This window comes from Scyliorhinus torazame, chromosome 17, assembly GCF_047496885.1.
Source record: "Scyliorhinus torazame isolate Kashiwa2021f chromosome 17, sScyTor2.1, whole genome shotgun sequence".
NCBI classification, from domain to species: domain Eukaryota; kingdom Metazoa; phylum Chordata; class Chondrichthyes; order Carcharhiniformes; family Scyliorhinidae; genus Scyliorhinus; species Scyliorhinus torazame.
The window spans coordinates 68,809,795-68,821,346 of NC_092723.1; the positions used below are offsets into that span (position 1 = coordinate 68,809,795).

Consider the following 11,552-nt stretch of genomic DNA (forward strand, 5'->3'; position numbering starts at 1 on the left):
CTTCCGAGGATGACTTTGTGGAGCTGCCGCACATCACGCCCTTTCCATCGCCACCCATGGCCATGCCTGCACAGCAGCCGGTGGTTCTTGATCCACCCTTAAGGCGGTCAACCCGAATTCGTCGCAAACCCATTAGAATGGACTTATAATACAGTTCATATGCTTAATAAGTTGGACAATTTTACATGATAACCTGTTGTTGTTTATCGTTCCAGATGTCGTCTGACTGGACAACTGATCAAATTTTTTTTTTCTTCTTCTCTCGTTCGCATTTCTGTTATGTTATGGTACAACTGGATTCATGTGACGCACTCGACATCGCCCCATGTACATAGTTCCGTCATAGACACATGCTGCACACGACACACACACACTCTTAGATGCACTCACGTCACGATCATATTTATTACCACGTAGGCACATATCTTTGTAAAAAGGGGGGATGTCATGATATTCAAACACACACATCATGATGGACACACTAACAGGCAAATCAGAGTACACAACACCACAACCAATCACAGACAAGAACACCAACCACATAAAAAACACGAGCACGACACCTGGAGGTCAGTAGGTCTGGGGAGAAGGGAACAGAAAGAGCTGATGAAACACCACAAGCAGGGAGCCCCCCACGTGCAGAGTGCAAAGACCAAGTTGTAAATAGTGAGTTTAAATAAAGAAGTGTTGTACCATATGCAACTGTGTTGGCTCATCTGTGTGTCAGAACACCCAACACCACACACCTAACTTGCGCATCTTTGGACTGTGGGAGGAAACCGGAGCACCAAGAAGAAACCCACGCAGACACAGGGAGAAAGTGCAGACTCAACGCAGACAGTCGCCCGAGGCTGGAATTGAACCTGGGTCCCTGGCCTGTGAGGCAGCTGTGCTAACCACTGTGCCATCGTGCCGCCGGTGCGGCCCAGTTGATGCAGATCTCCTGAATTCTCCCCATTTAAACTATGGGATGGATTCTGAGCAATGATGCATCACAGGTTGAGCAGGAGTGTTCCATCTTGTAACTGGGCTATCAAAGTGACAGACCTGTTTTAAAGATGCTGTGGAAAAGAGCCTGCAACCTTCAGGTGCAGATGGTATTGTCTGCAGACATGCATGAACCTGCTGCGGGTGACATCAACATAAAGGAACTGACCATCGTTAACACAATGCTGTTGGAGAGGTACCTTCTCATGGGTCTTACAATCACCAGAAAACAAATGGAATAATTTCCATTAATGCAGGTCCTTTCGTGACCTCAGAATGCCCCCAAAGCATGTCAGAGCCAACGAGGTACTTTTGAAATGGCTGTTGTAATGTAAAATTCACAATGCAGATCACAAGATGCTGGAAGGTGAGAAAGGTCATTCAACACATCTTAATTGAACCATTCAGAGTGACCCAAATGCCCTCCTATTGATGAAACTAATTGTCTTTTAAATGATTCCAGGCCTTAGTGTCTCCATGCGTTGATCACCCTCAGATTGAAGAATTTTCTGACGTGATTTCTAACATTAACATTTAATAGTTTGACTGTGTCTGTTCCTAATCTCATGTTAAAGTACAGAAGTACTCTGAATGATCCATTTTCATGTAATTCAACAAGTTAACACTTGCCCGCCAAGACTAGAGACCACCCACCTCTGCTGCTTTTCCCTTTTCCTTTCCGTGTTGGGTCAGTGGGGAGCAGGGCTAGTCAACTGCTCAGGAACCAGTTCTACAGGAACAGCGCAAGGTCAGTCCAGTTATCCAAAACAGGTTCATTAACAAAGCAAACAAGAGGGCAGCAAGGTGGTGAAGTGGTTAGCACTGCGGCCTCACGGCGCAGAGGTCCCAGATTCGATCCTGGCTCTGGGTCACTTTCCGTGTGGAGTTTGAGCATTCTCCCCGTGTTTGCGTGGGTTTTGCCCCCGCAACCCAAAAGGTGTGCAGGGTAGATGGATTGGCCACGCTAAATTGCTCCTTAATTAGAAAAAGTAATTGGGTATTCTAAAACAAAACAAACAAGTTGGATAGCACCGATGACCAGAAGCAACTGGTCTGTGATGTCTGCTAAAACGGAACCCGTGAGAGAATTAATACCTATTGCAGGGTTGGGTTAGCCCAGTTGGCTGGGCGGCTGGTTTGTGATGTGCAGAGATGCCAACAGCGTGTGTTCAATTCCCATATTAGCTGAGAATATCCATGAAGGCCCCAGTTCCTCAACCCTGCTCCTCGCCTGGAAAGTGGTGACCAGGTAGCACGGTGGTGCAGTGGTTAGCTTTGCTGACTCATGGCGCCGAGGTCCCAGGTTCTATCCCGGCTCTGGGTCACTGTCCATGTGGAGTTTGCACATTCTCCCCGTGTTTGCGTGGGTTTTCCCCCCTACAACCCAAAGATGTGCAGGGTAGGTGGATTGGCCACCCTAAATTGCCCCATAATTGGAAAAAATGAATTGGGTACTCTAAATTTATTTTTTTTAATAAAAAATTTAAAATACATTTTTTCCAATTAAGGGGCAATTTAGCTAATGTGGCCAGTTATTCTGTTAGATCCCTAATCTCCTTTAACAATCATAATCTAAGGGTACGGAAGCAGATTGTAAAATCTCTTTGAAACTAGCTCCAAGTTCAGCACTGACCAGGGATCAAACCTGGGCATTTACCAGGCTCCCATTGGCTCACGAGACGTACGAGGGGAAAATTGTCTGTCAGGTTAGCAACCGCTGATACTTTCTAACAGTCTGCAGGAATGTGGATAACACACTAGACCCACTGGACTGCAGAGTCTGATAACTAACATCAAGAAGATTTCACTTCAGGACAGATCATTGTAGATAATTTCATTGAAAGCAATCGGTGTATATTTGTTAAAATATATAATACCTGTTATTCACTGTTAAGCATACAGTATTTAATGTTCACAATAATATATACAGGGCCTAGCGTATAAGCCTGTCATTCACGACAACATACACAGGGCAGTTTATTCGCTTTGATATCTATAGGGTCTAGATTCACCAGAAAATGCACTAGCGATAATATATATATAAACTGTTATTCACTGTGATATATGGAGAGTCTGTCATTCACTATAATATCTACAGGGCCTGTCATTCACTGTAATATAGACAGATTCTGTTGTTCACTGGAATATATACAGAGGCTGTCATTCACTGAAATCATAGAATACAGAGCAGAAGGCTATTCGTCCCATCAAGTCTGCAAAGTCTGAAAGAACGACCTATCCAGAGCCACTCCCCCCCCATTAAGGGGAAATTTAGCATGCCCAATCCACCTAACCTGCATATCTTTGGAATGTGGGAGGAAAGCGAAGCATCCGGAGGAAACCCACGCAGACACGGGAAGTATGTGGAAACTCCACACAGTCACCCAAGGTCAGATTTGAACCCGGGTCCCTGGCGCTGTGAGACAGCAGTGCTAACCACTGAGCCACCGTGCACAGGTTCTATTCTTTATTAGAATATAAACAGAGTCTATCATTCACTGTAATACACACAGGCCCTGTTATTCACTACATAATATTACAGAGGGTCTGTCATTCACTGTAATACAGACAGAATCTGTCACTCAGCGTAATATATATACAGTGCTAGGTGGCACAGTGGCGCAGTGGTTGGTATTGCTGCTTCATGGCGCCGAGGACCCGGGTTCAATCCCAGCCCAGGGCCAATGTCCATGTGGAGCTTGCGCATTCTCCTCATGCCTGCGTGGGTCTCACCCCCTCAACCCAAAAATGTGCAGGGTAGGTGGATTGGCCATGCTAAACTGTCCCTTAATTGAAAAAATAAAAATAATATTTACTGCGCCTGTTCTCGTATAATATACCCAAGGCAGATTATTCACTGTAACATCTATTAAGTCTGTTATTCACTATGATACATACAAGGCCTAGCATTCACTGAATAAATACAGATCCGGTCACTCACTATAACATTAAGGAGCGACTGTCACTCACTATAGTATATGCAGGGCAGGTTATTCATCGTTATTTATATGAGACCTGTTATTTCCTGCAAATGAAGTCTCTGATCTCTCAGTGTAACATCTGTGAGAACCTGTTCTGTTGTGTAACATAATATGACTGATTTTGCCAATTTGATGTTAATTTGCAAAGCTGTGGATGGAGGGAGCTGGCACGTGAACCAGCAGTCAGTCCAGTCATCATTCCAAATGCCCCATCACCAAAATTGTTTGGTTATAATACACGGGGCAGTGGTGATGAGGGGTCTGGGGGGGCGGGGGGAGGGGGGGGGCTAGAACCAGGGACACAGTCCCACAATAAGAGGTTGGCCAGTTCGGACTGAGATGAGGACGGATTTCTTCAATCCGAGGGGTGTTGAAGCTTTGGAATTCTTTACCTAGAGGACTGTGGAAGCTCAGTCATTCAGTATCTTCAAGATAGTAAAGGTATCAAGGGTTATGGGATAGTGCAGGAAAATGACATGAAAGTGAACGGATCAGCTATGAATGGCAGACGAGGCTCAAGGGACCCACTGGCCTAATCCTGCTCCTATGTTCCAGGCTTAAGCTTACAATGCAATACTGAGGGAGTGCTGCATTGCCCATTTTAGGACAAGACATTAAATTAAGGCCCTGTCTGCCCTCTTGGGTAAGATTCCATTGCAATATTTGGAAGGAGAACAGGAGAAAGCGGGGATGGGGGTGGAGGGGGAGGAGACAGTCCTTCCGATGGGCACAGGGGGCCCCCAAATAAAGTAATGCACCCATTGCTTCAGATCCAAGATGGCGCCGGAGCGAGGCGACTTCTTGCAAGCTATGCCCAGCATACCCTCTAATTCTTACGGGTAAGGCAGATGAACTTAGAGCTTGGATTAGTACTTGGAACTATGATGTTGTTGCCATTACAGAGACCTGGTTGAGGGAAGGGCAGGATTGGCAGCTAAACGTTCCAGGATTTAGATGTTTCAGGTGGGATAGAGGGGGATGTAAAAGGGGTGGCAGAGTTGCGCTACTGGTTAGGGAGAATATCACAGCTGTACTGCGGGAGGACACCTCAGAGGGCAGCGAGGCTATATGAGTAGAGATCAGGAATAAGAAGGGTGCAGTCACAATGTTGGGGGTTTACTACAGGCCTCCCAACAGCCAGCGGGAGATAGAAGGGCAGATAGGTAGACAGATTTTGGAAAAGAGTAAAAACAACAGGGTTGTTGTGATGGGAGACTTCAACTTCCCCAATATTGACTGGGACTCACTTAGTGCTGGGGTTTAGACGGGGCAGAGTTTGTAAGGAGCATCCAGGAGGGCTTCTTAAAACAATATGTAGACAGTCCAACTAGGGAAGGGGCTGTACTGGACCTGGTATTGGCAAATGAGCCCGGCCAGGTGGTAGAAGTTTCAGTAGGGGAGCAGCTCCGGAACAGTGACCACAATTCAGTAAGTTTTAAAGTGCTGGTGGACAAGGATTAGAGTGGTCCTAGGGTGAATATGCTAAATTGGGGGAAGGCTAATTATAACAATATTAGGCGGGAACTGAAGAACCTAGATTGGGGGCGGATGTTTGAGGGTAAATCAACATCTGACATGTGGGAGGCTTTCAAGTGTCAGTTGAAAGGAATTCAGGACCGGCATGTTCCTGTGAGGAAGAAGGATAAATACGGCAAATTTCAGGAACCTTGGATAACGAGAGATATTGTAGGCCTTGTCAAAAAGAAAAAGGAGGCATTTGTCAGGGCTAGAAGGCTGGGAACAGACAAAGCCAGTGTGGAATATAAGGAAAGTAGGAAGGAACTTAAGCAAGGAGTCAGGAGGGCTAGAAGGGGTCACGAAAAGTCATTGGCAAATAGGGTTAAGGAAAATCCTAAGGCTTTTTACACGTACTTAAAAAGCAAGAGGGTAGCCAGGGAAAGGGTTGGCCCACTGAAGGATAGGCAAGGGAATCTATGTGTGGAGCCAGAGGAAATGGGCGAGGTACTAAGCGAATACTTTGCATCAGTATTCACCAAAGAGAAGGAATTGGTGGATGTTGAGTCTGAGCGAGGGTGTGTAGATAGCCTGGATCACATTAAGATCCAAAAAGACGAGGTGTTGGGCATCTTGAAAAATATTAAGGTAGATATGTCCCCAGGGCCTGATGGGATTTACCCCAGAATACTGAAGGAGGATAGAGAGGAAATTGCTGAGGCCTTGACAGGAATCTTTGGAGCCAGAGGAAATGGGCGAGGTACTAAATGAATACTTTGCATCAGTATTCACCAAAGAGAAGGAATTGGTAGATGTTGAGTCTGGAGAAGGGGGTGTAGATAGCCTGGGTCACATTGTGATCCAAAAAGACGAGGTGTTGGGTATCTTAAAAAATATTAAGGTAGATAAGTCCCCAGGGCCGGATGGGATCTACCCCAGAATACTGAAGGAGGCTGGAGAGGAAATTGCTGAGGCCTTGACAGAAATCTTTGGATCCTCGCTGTCTTCAGGGGATGTCCCGGAGGACTGGAGAATAGCCAATGTTGTTCCTCTGTTTAAGAAGGGTAGCAAGGATAATCCCGGGAACTACAGGCCGGTGAGCCTTACTTCAGTGGTAGGGAAATTACTGGAGAGAATTCTTCGAGACAGGATCTACTCCCATTTGGAAGCAAATGGACGTATTAGTGAGAGGCAGCACGGTTTTGTGAAGGGGAGGTCGTGTCTCACTAACTTGATAGAGTTTTTCGAGGAGGTCACTAAGATGATTGATGCAGGTAGGGCAGTAGATGTTGTCTATATGGACTTCAGTAAGGCCTTTGACAAGGTCCCTCATGGTAGACTAGTACAAAAGGTGAAGTCACACGGGATCAGGGGTGAACTGGCAAGGTGGATACAGAACTGGCTAGGCCATAGAAGGCAGAGGGTAGCAATGGAGGGATGCTTTTCTCATTGGAGGGCTGTGACCAGTGGTGTTCCACAGGGATCAGTGCTGGGACCTTTGCTCTTTGTAGTATATATAAATGATTTGGAGGAAAATGTAACTGGTCTGATTAGTAAGTTTGCAGACGACACAAAGGTTGGTGGAATTGCGGATAGCGATGAGGACTGTCTGAGGATACAGCAGGATTTAGATTGTCTGGAGACTTGGGCGGAGAGATGGCAGATGGAGTTTAATCCGGACAAATGTGAGGTAATGCATTTTGGAAGGGCTAATGCAGGTAGGGAATATACAGTGAATGGTAGAACCCTCAAGAGTATTGAAAGTCAAAGAGATCTAGGAGTACAGGTCCACAGGTCTATGAAAGGTGCAACACAAGTGGAGAAGGTAGTCAAGAAGGCATACGGCATGCTTGCCTTCATTGGCCGGGGCATTGAGTATAAGAATTGGCAAGTCATGTTGCAGCTGTATAGAACCTTAGTTAGGCCACACTTGGAGTATAGTGTTCAATTCTGGTCGCCACACTACCAGAAGGATGTGGAGGCTTTAGAGAGGGTGCAGAAGAGATTTACCAGAATGTTGCCTGGTATGGAGGGCATAAGCTATGAGGAGCGATTGAATAAACTCGGTTTGTTCTCACTGGAACGAAGGAGGTTGAGGGGCGACCTGATAGAGGTATACAAAATTATGAGGGGCATAGACAGAGTGGATAGTCAGAGGCTTTTCCCCAGGGTAGAGGGGTCAATTACTAGGGGGCATAGGTTTAAGGTGAGAGGGGCAAAGTTTAGAGTAGATGTACGAGGCAAGTTTTTTACGCAGAGGGTAGTGGGTGCCTGGAACTCACTACCGGAGGAGGTAGTGGAAGCAGGGACGATAGGGACATTTAAGGGGCACCTTGACAAATATATGAATAGGATGGGAATAGAAGGATACGGACCCAGGAAGTGTAGAAGATTGTAGTTTAGTCGGGCAGTATGGTCGGCACGGGCTTGGAGGGCCGAAGGGCCTGTTCCTGTGCTGTACATTTCTTTGTTCTTTGTTTGTTCTCACTGTCTTCAGGTGATGTCCCGGAGGACTGGAGAATAGCCAATGTTGTTCCTTTGTTTAAGAAGAGTAGCAAGGATAATCCAGGGAACTACAGGCCGGTGAGCCTTATGTCAGTGGTAGGGAAATTACTGGAGAGAATTCTTCGAGACAGGATCTACTCCCATTTGGAAGCAAATGGACGTATTGGTGAGAGGCAGCATGGTTTTGTGAAGGAGAGGTCGTGTCTCACTAACTTGATAGAGTTTTTCGAAGAGGTCACAAAGATGATTGATGCAGATAGGGCAGCGGATGTTGTCTATATGGACATCAGTAAGGCCTTTGACAAGGTCCCTCATGGTAGACTGGTACAAAAGGTGAAATCACACGGGATCAGGGGTGAGCTGGCAAGGTGGATACAGAACTGGCTAGGTCACAGAAGACAGAGAGTAGCAATGGAAGGGTGCTTTTCTAATTGGAGGGCTGTGACTAGTGGTGTTCCATAGGAATCAGTGCTGGGACCTTTGCTGTTCGTAGTATATATAAATGATTTGGAGGAAAATGTAACTGATCTGATTAGTAAGTTTGCAGATGACACAAAGGTTGGTGGAATTGCGAATAGCGATGAGGACTGTCAGAGGATACAGCAGGATTAAGATCGTTTGGAGACTTGGGTGGAGAGATGTCTGATGGAGTTTAATCCGGACAAATGTGAGGTAATGCATTTTGGAAGGTCAAATGCAGGTAGGAATATACAGTGAATGGTAGAACCCTCAAGAGTATTGAAAGTCAGAGAGATCTAGTACAGGTCCACAGGTCACTGAAAGGGGCAACACAGGTGGAGAAGGTAGTCAAGAAGGCATACGGCATGCTTGCCTTCATTGGCCGGGGCACTGAGTATAAGAATTGGCACGTCATGTTGCAGCTGTATAGAACCTTAGTTAGGCCACACTTGGAGTATAGTGTTCAATTCTGGTTGCCACACTGCCAGAAGGATGTGGAGGCTTTAGAGAGTGTGCAGAAGAGATTTACCAGGATGTTGCCTGGTATGGAGGGCATTAGCTATGAGGAGCGGTTGAATAAACTTGGTTTGTTCTCACTGAAACGACGGAGGTTGAGGGGCGACCTGATAAAGGTCTACAAAACTATGAGGGGCATAGACAGAGTGGATAGTCAGACGCTTTTCCCCAGGGTAGAGGGGTCAATTACTAGGGGGCATAGATTTAAGGTGAGAGGGCCAAGGTTTAGAGTAGATGTACGAGGCAAGTTTTTTACACAGAGGGTAGTGGGTGCCTGGAACCCGCTGCCGGAGGAGGTGGTGGAAGCAGGGACGATAGTGACATTTAAGGGACATCTTGACGAATACATGAATAGGATGGGAGTAGAGGGATACGGACCCAGGAAGTGTAGAAGATTGTAGTTTAGTTGGGCAGCATGGTCGGCACGGGCTTGGAGGGCCGAAGGGCCTGTTCCTGTGCTGTACGTTTCTTTGTTCTTTGTTCTATCTTTTACTCTCATTCTATGCTTCTAAAACTTCATTCTAACTCTTTTATATTCTGCAGTCTCTCCTTCCTTCCCTGTGTACGGTATGCATTGTTTGTACAGCATGCAAGAAACAGTACTTTTCACTGTATACTAATACACGGAACAATAATAAATCAAATCAAAAAAATCAAATCATTGTCTGACATCAGCCCACCCAGTAAAAGCTGTTGGGCTACTTACTTGGTTTGGGGCTCTGACTGGACAGGTAAAGTGTTGAAGGGGGGGGCGAATGAGTCAATTAGGCCCAATGTGCCCAACAGCGAGTGCCATAAAATTTGGGAAGGTTGTGGTGGGTGGGGTACGTGGCAGAAAGCCCCCATCCCACCACCTTCAAATCCACTGGGGGCGGCAGTAAATTTCACCCCAAGGTAATGACACGGTAAAACCGATTCAACGTGTTTAGCAACCCAGAAACAGCAGACCCAGTCAATTTGATGACTGCTTGTAAGACCCTCAAGGAAACAGATTCCCACGATTGTCAGATCAAAGTAAATAGGGTTGCTCACTTCCAGTGCAGGCAGCACAGGAGGACCTCCATATCTACACCCATGATCGGCGAAGCGCCCAACTGCTTCTCCGATTTCACAAAAATAAGGCCCAACTAGCTCTCCCTCCCTTCAGTGCCAATCACCCGATTACTAACTACTAAATGGCTCCACTGCCCGCATAGCGTGGTGCCAATCCGCTCCCCTCCCCTTGGGTATGTCACTGATCTCCATTAACCTTGGCTTCCCTAAGCCATAGCATGGAACTCAGACAGTGCCCCACTGCTTCCCCAATGAATGAACACAGGACTTAGACTGTTATACCATTTCCCAATAACACAGAATGTGGTGGCAGCATACTGTGCTGCAGTGCATGTTTATACGAGTGACCAGTGTCGTATCGCCATTCTAATTGTGCCTTCTCAACCTTGCTAAGCACTTCATTAGAAAATTAGGCATTCTAAAGTCACTGATATATTGACGTTAGTCCGAGTAGAAATATGAAATGTGAAATCTTGTTCAGTCTGCACTCCAGTATATCTCTTATTGTGGTGCTGTTTACTGAGAGCAGACTTCATGCATATTTGCATTCTGTACTTACCAGTGCGACGGTTGGTTCCAAAAGAGATTTCTTCCCAATATCACACAGTCCAGCTAGTTCACAGAGAGGGAAGGCTTAGGCAGCTTACTGGCCTCAGTGTGGGACTCCCAGTGACTGCAGGTGTTTCCGACTGTTCCACACTGATTGCTGCCAGGAATCCTCGATGCAGCAGTGAGAATCCCAGTTTACAGCCATGAGCAGTGGCAGACATCAGGCCCCCTTTAGTCATTAAGAACCTGTGCCACCAACTCAGCTCTCCCTATTCTGTGCAGCAAGGTGGCCGCTTAGAAGCTGATATTCAGTGAAAAGAGAACTATTTGACTGTTGTGCCTGGGGCTGGGACAGGGGTGGTTTGCTGGCTTTAAGCCAGTTGCAGGCACTCACTCCAGTGACAGTGGTGGGTTGGCCCACAGCAGTAATTAGCAGGAATTACAGATTGGGAGTGCTCCCGGCTGCAGCCTAAAGAGAAAATAAATGGCTTTAACCCATTAAACAATCTGACAGTGCTTTATCAGTAAAGTGAGGAGGCTGCGCTGGTCACATCCTTTAACTCTTTCTGCCCTGAAGCTTTCTGCCACACAGCACAACATCGGGAAAAAAAGCTTTCGAATAACTTTGTTCATTCTTTAAGGGCACAGACTCCCAGGCTCCACGGGTTCAAATCCAGATACCTCAGCACTAAATCGAAATTGACTCTGCAGGGCAGTACTGAGGGGAGTGCTGCATTGTAGAAAGAGCTTCTTTCAAATGAAGAGATAAAAACAGAAACTTCTGTAAAAGCTCAGCTGGTCTGGCATCATTTGTGTAGAGAGAAACATCTTCTTTAGACTCAAATTCTGTTTCTCTCACTGGGGGATATTCACAGTAAATTCATTGCAGTGTTAATGAAAGCCTACTTGTCACACTAATAAAGATTTTTTTTCAATTCATTATCTGGTTATTATCTTATTGCTGTGTACAAATTAGAATCATATAATCATGGGATCCCTATAGTGCAGAAAGAGGCCATTTGGCCCATCGGGTCTGCACTAACACTT

The 11,552-nt window shown here is 46.1% G+C and overlaps 1 protein-coding gene across 1 annotated transcript in view; it reads right to left on the bottom strand.

The window, feature by feature from the left end:
- The window catches only part of LOC140393928 (ras association domain-containing protein 8-like), a 357,363-nt gene extending 346,567 nt beyond the window's left edge, over window positions 1-10,796 (bottom strand). The window contains exon 1 of the mRNA XM_072480569.1: window positions 10,516-10,796. The gene's annotated coding sequence lies outside the window, so the exon portion shown is untranslated. The remainder of the gene's footprint in view (window positions 1-10,515) is intronic.
- Window positions 10,797-11,552: the final 756 nt, after the last annotated feature.